General features: G+C 36.4%; 1 long non-coding RNA gene across 1 annotated transcript in view; it reads right to left on the reverse strand.

The window, feature by feature from the left end:
* Positions 1-333: 333 nt before the first annotated feature.
* Positions 334-12271, reverse strand: part of LOC132512851 (uncharacterized) — a 139202-nt gene continuing 127264 nt past the window's right edge. Inside the window, exons 2-3 of the long non-coding RNA XR_009538363.1 lie at positions 8370-8410; positions 334-469 (exon numbers count right to left, since the gene is read on the reverse strand). This is a non-coding gene — a long non-coding RNA (uncharacterized LOC132512851). The remainder of the gene's footprint in view (positions 470-8369; positions 8411-12271) is intronic.

A 12271-nucleotide genomic window follows, 5' to 3' on the forward strand; every position in this document is an offset into this window, starting at 1 on the left:
CCCTCCAGCTAGACTGATATCCGTTGAAAGGCTTATGTATTATTGAGACATCTGCCTTAGATTTTGAAGTGAAGAAAACTAGTCCATAAATGCAGGATTTGACTCCCCCAAGTACCCTGCTCTAACAACTGAAATACCATTGAGGTAATAAGTGAGGCAATATAATCAGTCCAAACTTCATAAAGTCTTTCCTTCACTCATTCAGCAACTATCTACTAGGCACTGACCTAGGTATTATGGATATACAAACTCCAAGATATGATCTGTATTAGTCAGGTTTCTGATGCAATAATGTTGTATCACAAATAATCTCAAAATCTCAGTGGACTATCACATTTATTTTGCACATTCATGGGTCTGTGGGATAGCTGGGGTTTGACTGATCTCAGCTGGGCTCATCTAAGGTAGACTGGACTCTAGACTTCAGGTTAGGTCCAGGTCTGCTCCAGTCTTCATCCCTGGACCTAGGCTGAAGGAAGAATGGATACTTGGGTCATGTTCTTCTCATGGCATAAGTCAGAAGCTCAAGAGGGGTGTGTTGGCAGGCTGTTATATACACTCATATTCCATTGGTCAAAATCATATGACCAAGTCCAAAATCAATGGAATAGGAAAATATATTGTGCCCACAGTAAGCCACAATGAGGGTAAAGATGAAAGGAAGCACTGTAAGCAAATAATACAATCTATCCACATGGTCCCTATCATAAACAACTCCCAGCCCAGTAAGGGAGATATATGGGAGGAAAAAACAGCCAAAACTCACCTTTACCACCTTACACATTTCTTTGACTCTATCTCATTTACTTTGTAGAACTTCAGACTGACCCCTCCTTTCCCCAAAATTCCCCTCAAAGAGTTCTGAAGCCTTAGCGGGTATCTCAAATGCCTCTGAGATCTGCTTTTCTCAACCACCATGTGGCATCTGACATTTTTCTCCTGTCCTGCTCAGCTAGCAAAGGCAATGCCTGATTGCTGCCAAAGACAAAAGTGGCAGTCACGTGATTGATGCCCACCAAAGATACCACAGTCAGCTGCACTCAACTCTGTGCAAAGGGTATGGCACCAATGTCTGTACCATGAACACCTAAGTTCCATGGCAAAGATACATTAAAGACACTATTGCCACCAATACTGTTGATATTTTAAACTCTCAGGAGCTCACGTGTTTACTGAAAAAAAGAAAAGAAACAGCTCTTCAAAATTCTAGTCACACTTATTTCAGGCATGCAATAAAAAGAAGGTCTGAGTAATAACCTACTATCCCCAGAAAACAGCCCTTAAGTTCCTAGGGTCGAGGAAGTCACTTTATTAACTTCATTGTTTTTACCCCTATGATAAGCTGTTCCCCAGAAGTTCTTAATCCTACACACAAATAGATCTCTGGTGGGTCAAAACTTTTCTGAATGCTTTGGTAAACACAACTCAAGGCTGAGATCTGAATTGCATAACCCTAATACAACATGATGAATTCTATAAGAGATTTAGGTTTTAAAAAAATACTAAGGAATAAAAGAGAGTGATTTATTTGGCTGAAAGGGTCAGAGAAAGCTTTACACATGAGATGACCTTGAGTGTTGGTTCACCAAGTACACAGCGAGAGAAGGCATTATAGACAAAGGGGAGGGTGCAACCAGTGTGCATTAGTCAGTGGAAAAGACTCATCTTCTCTTGACCTGCCTAACGATCAAATGGCAGATGAGATAACCAAATGTATGCTTTCTCCTGCCAACTGGTCTATCTCCTGGGTAAATCTGTGATGGCAGAAGGAAGCCAGGCTCTAGCACTGTACAATACCAAGAAAAAGAAATCTAAAAAGTAAAGTGCTATTAATTAGTCAAGGTGGAAAATTTCCTAGTTCTAGCTACAGGTGTCATGTTTTGCCATCATTGCCAGAATATCTAGAATTAGTAGTAAAAATTCTAGGGAAGAAAGGTGCTTCTGGAAAGTACAACGGAATTTAAGAAAAGAATCATATTCTAAGTATCAAGAGCTGAACACTGTTGAATTTCTCTATGTTCTCTAATGGCCCCTGGTTACACTGCTGAGTAAACAAAAATACCTCATCCCCCTCTTCTGTTTATCCGCCCATACCTACCCTGCTAAAATGGAGGGGTCAGAGAACACGTGTACTTGTTAGCTCTGTTAGGTGTAGTTGATGTTCTACAATGTGTGCACAACATACTGTGAGCTTTCCTCTGAACTACCAGTTCCAGCTTAAAATCATAATGCCAACCTTATCCCCGAAACTTCTGTGAAGTTGGAAACACTGCTTGAATAAGATTTATATAATAAAATATATTATATTTATATAATAAATAAAAATACCATAACGGAAGAGAGAGAGATATAAAGAGAAAGATGGAGAGAGACAGACATCAAGGAAGAATGCAAGGGAAAAACTATATTTTAGTACTTTTTAATGGTACGTAGTCCTTGCATTTTGAACAAGAGGCCTCACATTTTCATTTTGTACTGGACCCCTCAAATTTAGCAGCCTGTCTTCATCTGTAATGCAATCCCTGAAGACGAACAATAGAACTAGTGCTAGTTATCAGAAAACTCCCTCCTTTCTTTATCTGAAACATTTCCTTCTACATGCCTGGTCACTACAAAGAGGCCGTTGTTCATGTGCAAGTCTTATAGATTGTGAATGTCACAGCTTATTCTCCCCTTTGATAAAATTCCCATACAGCTAAATACTTTGCTATAATGAGCAGACCTGACTAATAATAACTTCCTCCAAGGGAAAATACAGGAAATTGAAGTAATACATTGCTTTGAATTTCTTTATAGTGCTGGTATGTACAAATCGCCAGAGTAGAAATAAAACAGTTTCCCCCCATAATTGGCAAAATTCATGAATTACCACAGAAAAAAGATAAACTAAAATAATTTTTATAAGAGACTTACAGTGCTAAAGCATTGGTTAGACATACGAAGCCGCCAGACTGAGACTACTGGGCCTCTTCTACCGTATTTGTCTACTGACTTGTCTCATGACCCACAAAAGCAAACCTCAGGTAAGAGCAATAAAAAAGAAATCTAGTTCGAACTTCCTCCACATGTTGCTCATTAGACAAACTGTAGACTGTTAAAGGTGGAAAGCAACCACACAATCATATAATTCATGCTTCTCATTTTAGATGGAATAACTAAGGTCCACAGAAATAAAGTGACTCAAAAAATGTAATCTCGGGATTGAAAAGATCCTTAAGGGTCTTGTTACCTAACTCTCCATTAGATGTTGCAACTCCAAGTACTTGAAAACTCCCAGTTATGGGAAGCTCATTAAGGACATTTATTTCCTTTTTCAATACTTCTTTCTCATATTAAGTCAAAGTCTACATTTACTATAGCTTCTATCCATTGGTCTTAGCTCTTACATCTTGAGGCCACTTAGTAGAAGTTACATGTTGGAGGACAGCGATTGTGTCTGAACTAAATCTTCTTCTTTAACCCAAATATTCCTCGATTATTCCTCAGTGTCCAATCTAAGATCATATACCATACTCAGTGACAAATAAAGAATGAGACTTCGGGACTTCCCTGGTGGCGCAGTGGTTAAGACTCCGTGCTCCCAATGCAGGGGGCCTGGGTTTGATCCCTGGTCAGGGAACTAGATCCCACATGCATGATGCAACTAAGGAGCCAGGCGAGCTGCAACTAAGGGGCTCGCAAGCCGCAACTAAGACCCGGCGCAACCAAATAAATTAAATAAATAAATATTTTTTAAAAAAAGAATGAGACTTCAATCCTCTTAATTTCTTTTACTGTTCTCTTTTCCCTCTATCCCATGACTTTAAAACATGACTGATAGAAATGTGGGCTCAACTAGAATTACCTAATTAAGCAAACTAATTTTTTACCTAAACAGGGACTACCTAAAGGCCTCTAAAAAACTTGAATCTGACAAGCTACCTTTATCCCCACTTCTCTCTCCTACATCTCACTAAAATCCCTCATATTCCAAGGACCACATATCCCCAAAGAGTTCCTGGCCACTAAGCTTCTGTTAGGATGCTATTTAACTTATTTGAATAATTCAGCACTTTCAGCATTTTGCATTAATATAGGCCACAGCAGGATAAAGAAACCAAAGCTAAGCCCAGATGCCTCGTCACTAAGATAAAGAGATGTAAGGCCTAGAAAATCCAGAAATTCGGGATAAAGAGGAGAAAGAAGCAGAGGAGAGTCTGGCTGTACTGATTAGCTTGTTTAGTACCCTGTGCTGTTTGAATACATCAAGCCTTAAAATCATTATTGTCTTCTGGGGTACGTGCAATAACATAATAACAACAAGATACCATTTCTTTAGCACTATATGTTAGGCATCTTACTTGCAAAATAATATTATTAAACTTCCTCCCAGCTCCCTTCTATGTGACTGATGTTATTCTCATTTTACTGTTGAGGAAATTAATGTTCAGAAAGATTAACTTGGCCAAGGTCATACACCCAGTAAAGTGACACAGCCAACATTTTGCTGCTTACAAGGCCCAGGATTTTACCATCCTCCAATCTCTTACATATAGGATTCTGTGAAGGTCTGTGTGAACTGCAGGGAAGGAGATGAAAGGAAATAATGCATACTCTTTAGGAAAACTGACAGAATCAGGTCTGGAATCCACTCTGACTCCACTATACCCCAGGATCAGGCAGGTCTTCAGGAACCAAGGAGAAAGAAATCCAGAGCTCAGTAAGTCAGGGATACTGAAGCTGAAGCAACAACATTAGTTAAGAAGACCAAGGTAGGTTTGACCCTGTGTGGGGCTAGCTGGAGCAGGTATTAAAGACTCTACGATTACATTCATACGTTTATCCTCAATTGCCTAGAACAGTGTATGGCACATAGTAGGTGCTCCATAGGCACACAGTAGGCATACTTGTTAAATGACTGAATTATAATCAAGTTCTTACAACTCGTGAATATTTCAAAGCAATGTAAGTGCTGAAATAATTCAGAGCTAGGGAATGATCCTGTGGGCCAGGCTTATTCCAGGAATGCATCTAGGAAATCCTCCCTTGAGAACAATAATGAGAATGCTAGGAACAACTTACATGAGGTTATCACAAACCAGCCCTTTTCACAAATAAGTACTCCAAACTGGCCCTGTGGAAAGGATTTATTTTCCTCTGTCCCTTTTAAGAATAAATTTCTTTACAACTGTTAAATATGAGTATATACAAATCTAGTGGTTTCACCTCACTTCACAGGAAACAATCAGTCTAGAGAGCTAAAGCAAGCACTGATTTCTTACAACTCAGCACAGGATACTTTCTGATGTCCAAATACTGTAGAGAAAGTGACACTACTTGAAATAAATTACACTCTATTCGGGTAAGTAGGAGCTGTGATTTGCCACCATGCTTGTTTACATTCTCACTTTTTCATAAGAGTCAATGACTGGCAATGGACTTCCTTGTCATTTATTTTAATTCACTTCTCAATGAAGTTTTTAGCAGATATTAAATAAGATAGTGCCAGGATAACTGTTACATTATCAAAAACAAATACCATAAAATCTCAATTAATTGGAATCCAACTAACAGTCCTTTCAATTAAACTGTTTTTCCCCACTGTGTTCACATTTTAGTAGAAAGATTATTATCACAGGATAAACTTGTGTCAGAGGTTTATTAAAAACATCAGTAGTAACAAGCCAAATTCTAGGAAAAGCCCTGAGGTCGGTACAGATTCAGCCCAGTCTCTTGCTTGTTAATACTAATCCTGGACCATGATCACTGATTTATACCACGATACCCTTAACATCCTGAACTGTGGTTTAGGTTAGAAGAGGACAGGAGATTCTGAGAAAGCCTGGGTCCTGGAATTTAGGGCCAAAAAAGCCAGGCATCTGATCCAGGAAACACTGTCAGTTATATTACTTTTGATAGACAGGCATGGGGAGATCCAAAACCAGGTATGAGAAAGGATAGGTAGGGCAGTGGAAAGTAATCCCACAATTCTGGATATTCAGTTAATCGTTAGGCCAAACAGGCAGTCAGTTGGAACAGCGTACAGCCTAAAGCAAATATGCTGAGTCCCAGAAAGACTGGGGTTCATAAAGTCAAGAAATTCAGTTATTGAGGTAGCTGATTTTACTGATTCATCCAGTAAAATTAATTAATTAATTAATTTTATTTATTTATTCTAAAAACTCAGATACAGGAAAATAAGACAGGATCCCAGTGGTTATATGTGGAGGCTTTATAGCCAATCATGAAAGGGTTCACAATTCCATTTCTTCCACTTAACTACTTGTAATGGTTAATTCTGTGGCAACCTGCTTAGACTATAGTACTCACCTACTTTGCTAATCTAGGTGTTACTTGTGACAGAAAACCTCAATAGACTTTGGAACAAAGAAGACATACAGATAGCTAACAGGCACATGAAAAGATGTTCAACATTGCCAATTATTAGAGAAATGCAAATCAAAACCAAAATGAGATATCACCTCACACCTATCAGAATGGTTATCATCAAAAAGTCTACAAATAACAAATGTTGGCGAGGATAAGGAGAAAAGGGAACCCTTGTACACTGTTGGTGGGAATGTAAATTGGTTCAGCCACTGTGAGAAACAATATGGAGATTCCTCAAAAAAACAAAAATAGAACTACCATATGATCCAGCAATTCCACTCCCAGGTATGCTTCTGGAAAAAATGAAAACACTAATTTGAAAAGATACATGCACCCCATGCATGTATCTTTTCAAATTAGTGTTTTCATTTTTTCCAGAAGCATACCTGGGAGGGAGGGAGACGCAAGAGGGAAGAGATATGGGGACATATGTATATGTATAACTGATTCACTTTGTTATAAAGCAGAAACTAACACACCATTGTAAAGCAATTATACTCCAATAAAGATGTTAAAAAAAAAGATACACGCACCACAATGTTCACAGCAGCACTATTTACAATAGCAAAGACATGGAAGCAACCCAAGTGCCCATAAACAGTCAACTGGATTAAGAAGATGTGGAATATATATACAATGGAATATCACTCAGCCATAAAAAAATGAAATACTCCATTTGCAGCAACATGGATGGACCCAGAGAATATTATGCTTAGTGAAATAAGTCAGACAGAGGAATACAAATGCTATATGATATCACTTATATGTGGGATCTGAATAATAATACAAATGAATGTATATGCAAAACAACTAGACTCACAAACATTGAAAATAAACTTGTAGTTACCAAAGGGGAGAGGGTGGGAGAAGGGACAAATTAGGGATATGGGATTAACAGATACAAACTACTATAAATAAAATAGATAAGCAAGCAGAATTTACTGTATAGCCCAAAGAATTATAGCCATTATATTGTAATAACCCATAATGGATTATAACCTGCAAAAATACTGAATCAATATGCTGTATACCTAAAACTAACACAATATTATAAATCAACTACACTTCAATTTTTAAAAGTCTTATTTTGTTAATAATATTTGCATAAGATGTGAAGAAAATGCCACAAAGAGCTTTGGAGGGCAATTTGATAATACATAGTTATTAAGATTACTTGTACCCAAAGATAAAATAAATTCAATCATCTCCATTACCGCTACAGAAAATACTTGCACCTGTACACACAAAGCCATATACAAAATTGTTGATTGTAGCCCTGTTTCTACTACTGACAATTTGGAAACAACCTAAAAACCCATGAAAAGGAGAATAGCTCAATTAACTATGGAGTGTTCATATTATAGGACAATACAAAGCTAGTAAAATGGATGAGCTAGCTACACATGCAGCAACAAATACTCTCCCAAGACACTTTGTTGAGTGAAGAAAACACAAGTTGCAAGACACTTTGTACAGAAAAATACCAATTATGTGATCATGCACACAGGAATACACAGGCACCTACACACACAGACACACCCCAATAGGAGCATACATATGGAAGTATGAAAAAGCCTGGCAAAATTTTGGAAGGATAAAATCAAACTCATGGAAATAGTCAATTCTGAGAAGAAAGAGTAGACTGGAGTTGGGTCTACCGTCTCATATATAATGTTTCATTTTTTTAAAAAGAACAATGTAATTAAGACATTAATTAAAGTTAGAAAGAAAAGAAACTCTGACCCTGGAATGAGAAGACATAAAATGCTGAAGAATTCTCCCTGGCATGAAATAATTCTCCTTGTTCACAGCTACCAACTACTTGGCCCTGCACATCTCTTTTGGGCATGGCTCTACAGCTCTACATTTCCTCAGCACCAGGCCACAAATCTGTCCAAGCCAACGACTGCTTCCCTGGACTCACAGGCACGAAACCATATCCAAAAAGGAAACTGGTATTGGATCAAAGCGATTTGAAATGAAAGTCCATCCCAACTTACCAAAATGTCCAAGGTCCTCCATTTTCTAACAGTTTGCAGGGCTGAAAGCCAAAACAAAGGAAAAAAGGTCAAAACATGCATATTTTGAGAGCTCACACCTCTCTGCTTGTCACACTCTGCATATTTGGCCCTTGATTCAACTATTTCAATAGAGATTTTCCCATTTTTAAAACTTGCAAACTTGTAAGCTGCCTCTTTATCAGTAAGTTAACTACAATTTGCCTCTCAGTTGCCAAAGCACCAACTATATGTAACTTTTTTTTTTAAGAAAATGAACGGTCCCTGGAGTTTTGCTCCTCATTTGGCACTAGTATATATCCCATACATCTAAAATAAGAATATTCTAACAATGGTAAAATGACCAGGGCTTGTTTAATCACAAACAATTACCTTTGATGCAGACTGTGTTTTGCAACAAAAGAACCATTTCATGGTTATACAAGGCAATTAAACTACAATAGTGGTATATACATCTTATCTTGACTACTAGATTATAAATTGTAAATGTCATAGAAATAATTTTAAAGGTACCAATTTTGAACACTTACTATGTATCAGTTACTCTATGACCACTTTAAATATATTATTGAATTTAAATTTTAATCCTATAGCAAAATGTAAAGAAAGTATTATCAGCCCATTTATTAGATGAAGAAAGTGATGCTTAGAAACATTAAGCAACTTGCTCTCAAGGTCACACATCTGGTAAGTAACAGAGTCAGGGTTTGAGTCTGGTTTTGTTATATTACAAAGACAGCAACAACTGCACACATAATACAACCTTTTATATATCAAATGGAGAAGCTGAATCTGGGAAAGAGATTGAGAAAATGACCCCATGGGAGTTTGCTTGGTAGCAGGGACTCTATCTCACACATCTTTGTATTGCCCACAACACATAGCCCAGTTACTTGCACATAATACTAAACAAATATTTGTTCAATAAGTAAATAAATGTAAAGTTACAGAAAAATAAAATAGAAGGCTTTCAATATGCTATTCCACTCTTAAATAAATATCCCATTTTTAATTCATTCTCAATACATTACTTGCTAAAGGACAACACTCCATACAAAATAGAGCTATCTTAGACTTGTCATCACTTATTTGAAGCAGCATAAGCCCAAAATAAAATTGCAAGATTAAAACAAAATCAATGAATGGATTTGACATTTTATGAAATCAAAATGAACGTACTACCTGTGACATGCTTTTAGTTTTTGTTTTGAAAATTATAGCTAATTTTAAATATTACACACCATATCTTCTCTTTGCTTTGAAAACCTTACAACTACCATTGGCCAAAAGCAATAAAAATATGAGTAGCACCTGAAAAAGAGAAATGTAATGAATTAAATCTCTACCTAGGTGGGAAGGTAAAATGGTTCAGCCACTTTGGAAAATAGTTTGTCAGTTTCTTATAAAAAACATACATTTACCATATGACACACTGATTATGTTCCTAGGTGTTTAAATGAAATGAAACTTATGCTCACACAAAAACATGCATGTATTTATGCAGGATTTATTCTTAATCATCAAAATCTGGGGAAAAATTCCTATCAACTAGTGCATAAATAAATTGTAGTGCATCACATCAAATAATGGAATCTCAAAGCTTATTTAGCAATTAAAAGGAATGAACCACAGATATGTAACAACATGGATGAATGTCAAATTCATTACGATAACTGAATAGCCATCACAAAAGGCTACACGCTGTATGATTCCATTGATATGACATTCTGGAAAAGGGAAAACAATAGGGATGGAAAAGAGATGAGGGGGCTACTGGAAATGTTTCGTATCTTAATTTTGTTGGTTTGCACTTGTCAAAACTTACAGAACTGTATGCTAAATAGGGCAAATTTTACTGTATGTCAATTATACCTCAATTTTTTTAATTAAAAAAAAGCCTCACTTATAATGAAACTATTCGCATGTTTTAGTCCTATCTTGTTTCAAAAAAGGAGGGGATATGGCTACAAATAGATCTAATGCAAAAGGTAACAAATTTTATAATCATTTTAAAAATAAGTGCTATCATTTGAAATAACAATGTAATAAATTGTGATGATCGAAGTTCCTTCCCCCAAAAAAGTGAGTAAGGAAATCATAGCAGAGAAAACACATGGGCAGTACAATTCAGATTAAACTAGCAGTGAGGTTAGTACAAAAATGCACACTATAATGTCTTTCCACTTCCTAGAGAATGGTCACAAATTTAGTTTAGGGCATCCCAGCAACTGATACAAACAGGGAGGTCCAATGGGTTACATGAGTCCTGTTGCTGTTCAGTAAAGAAAAAAACAATCCAATTTCTTAGGAACAGAAAGAGAAACACGTATTATAAGCCAAAAATTAAAAAAAAGGAAACGGAAAACAAGAACACTGAGATAGAAGCAAAATATAGAAAGAAAAAAAATGGCAGGATAATAAATAAAGCCAATGATTGGGTATAAGGGAAAAATAGTACAACTGGCAAATAAAAGATTACACCAATTAATTAAAAAGAGGAAAAATGCAAACCACAGACATACCATCTCTCCCATTCTCAGGGTCTTTGCTCTTATTGTTCCCCCTGTTTAGAATACTCCTCCCCCAGCCCTTTCCTTGACTGACTTAGCTTAAAAAATCACCTCCTCAGAGAGGCCTTCCCTGATAATGCAATCTAAAGTAGACCACCCTACCCACATGACCAGGTCTGTCTACTAGACTACAAGCTCTATAAATGAGGACAGAGCCTTTTATCTATTTTTTTTAACTGCTTCACCCTTAGTGCCTGAATGCACGCTTGGCACACAGTAAGTGCTCAAAAAATATATTCAACCACATGTTTTAATCAGAATAAGAGGAAAACTTAAATCCTCTTGGGTATTTTCAAATAAATTTGGTAATCATTCATTAAAAAAGAATAAATTTCTACTAAAATAAAAAAATTAAAATCAGCACCATAAGAAATAGAGATGCATATACTCCAACAATAGAAAAATACATTTTTTTAAGACAAATGCTTAAGTCAACTGGAACTGATGGATTCAGTAGAACTTCTTTCAAACTTTCTTACACTACACATTCTTTTGCTTCAAATTATTTTTAAATACAGATAAAGGAGGTATGCTACCCATGTCATTGTATAAGGCAGATATGGTTTTATTCTAAAATTGAGAAGAAAAGTACCAAATGAGGGCATTCTAGGCTGATCTTACTTTTGCTCAAACAATGTGTGTGTTTGTATATACATATATCATATATATTATTATATATTATTTAAGCTATGTATGTGTGTATAACCTGACTAAAATCCTAGAGTCTTAAGAAACAGAACACTAGGACATAATTTTTTAAAGTATCAACTATAACTATTTATTTTATGAATACAAGCTAATATAATGTGTTAATGGGAAAATATATTAAATTATTTTTTCAATAGCTGCCAAGAAACACTGGTAACATTCAACATATTTTCTTGATGAACAAAACTACACGTTTTCATTCCTAACATGAAAAGGACACATTTAAAAAACAGAATCAATAATATATTTTAACAGAGAAGTATCATCGGAATTACTTTCTCTAAAATCAAGAACAGGCAAAAAGAGAACCCCACAAATGCTGGGTTTTTTTTCCTGGTTGCCACTCTCTTTTATTTTTTTTATTTTTTTTATTTTTTTTTTAATTTATTTATTTATTTTTGGTTGTGTTGGGTCTTCATTGCTGCACGTGGGCTTTCTCTAGCTGAGGCGAGCAGGGGCTACTCTTTGTTGCGGTGCGCGGGCTTCTCATTGCAGTGGCTTCTCTTGTTGTGGAGCACGGGCTCTAGGCACGAGGGCTTCAGTAGTTGTGGCACATGGGCTCAGTAGTTGTGGCTCATGGGTTCTAGAGCGCAGGCTCAGTAGTTG

This window comes from Lagenorhynchus albirostris, chromosome X (assembly GCF_949774975.1).
Source record: "Lagenorhynchus albirostris chromosome X, mLagAlb1.1, whole genome shotgun sequence".
NCBI lineage: Eukaryota > Metazoa > Chordata > Mammalia > Artiodactyla > Delphinidae > Lagenorhynchus > Lagenorhynchus albirostris.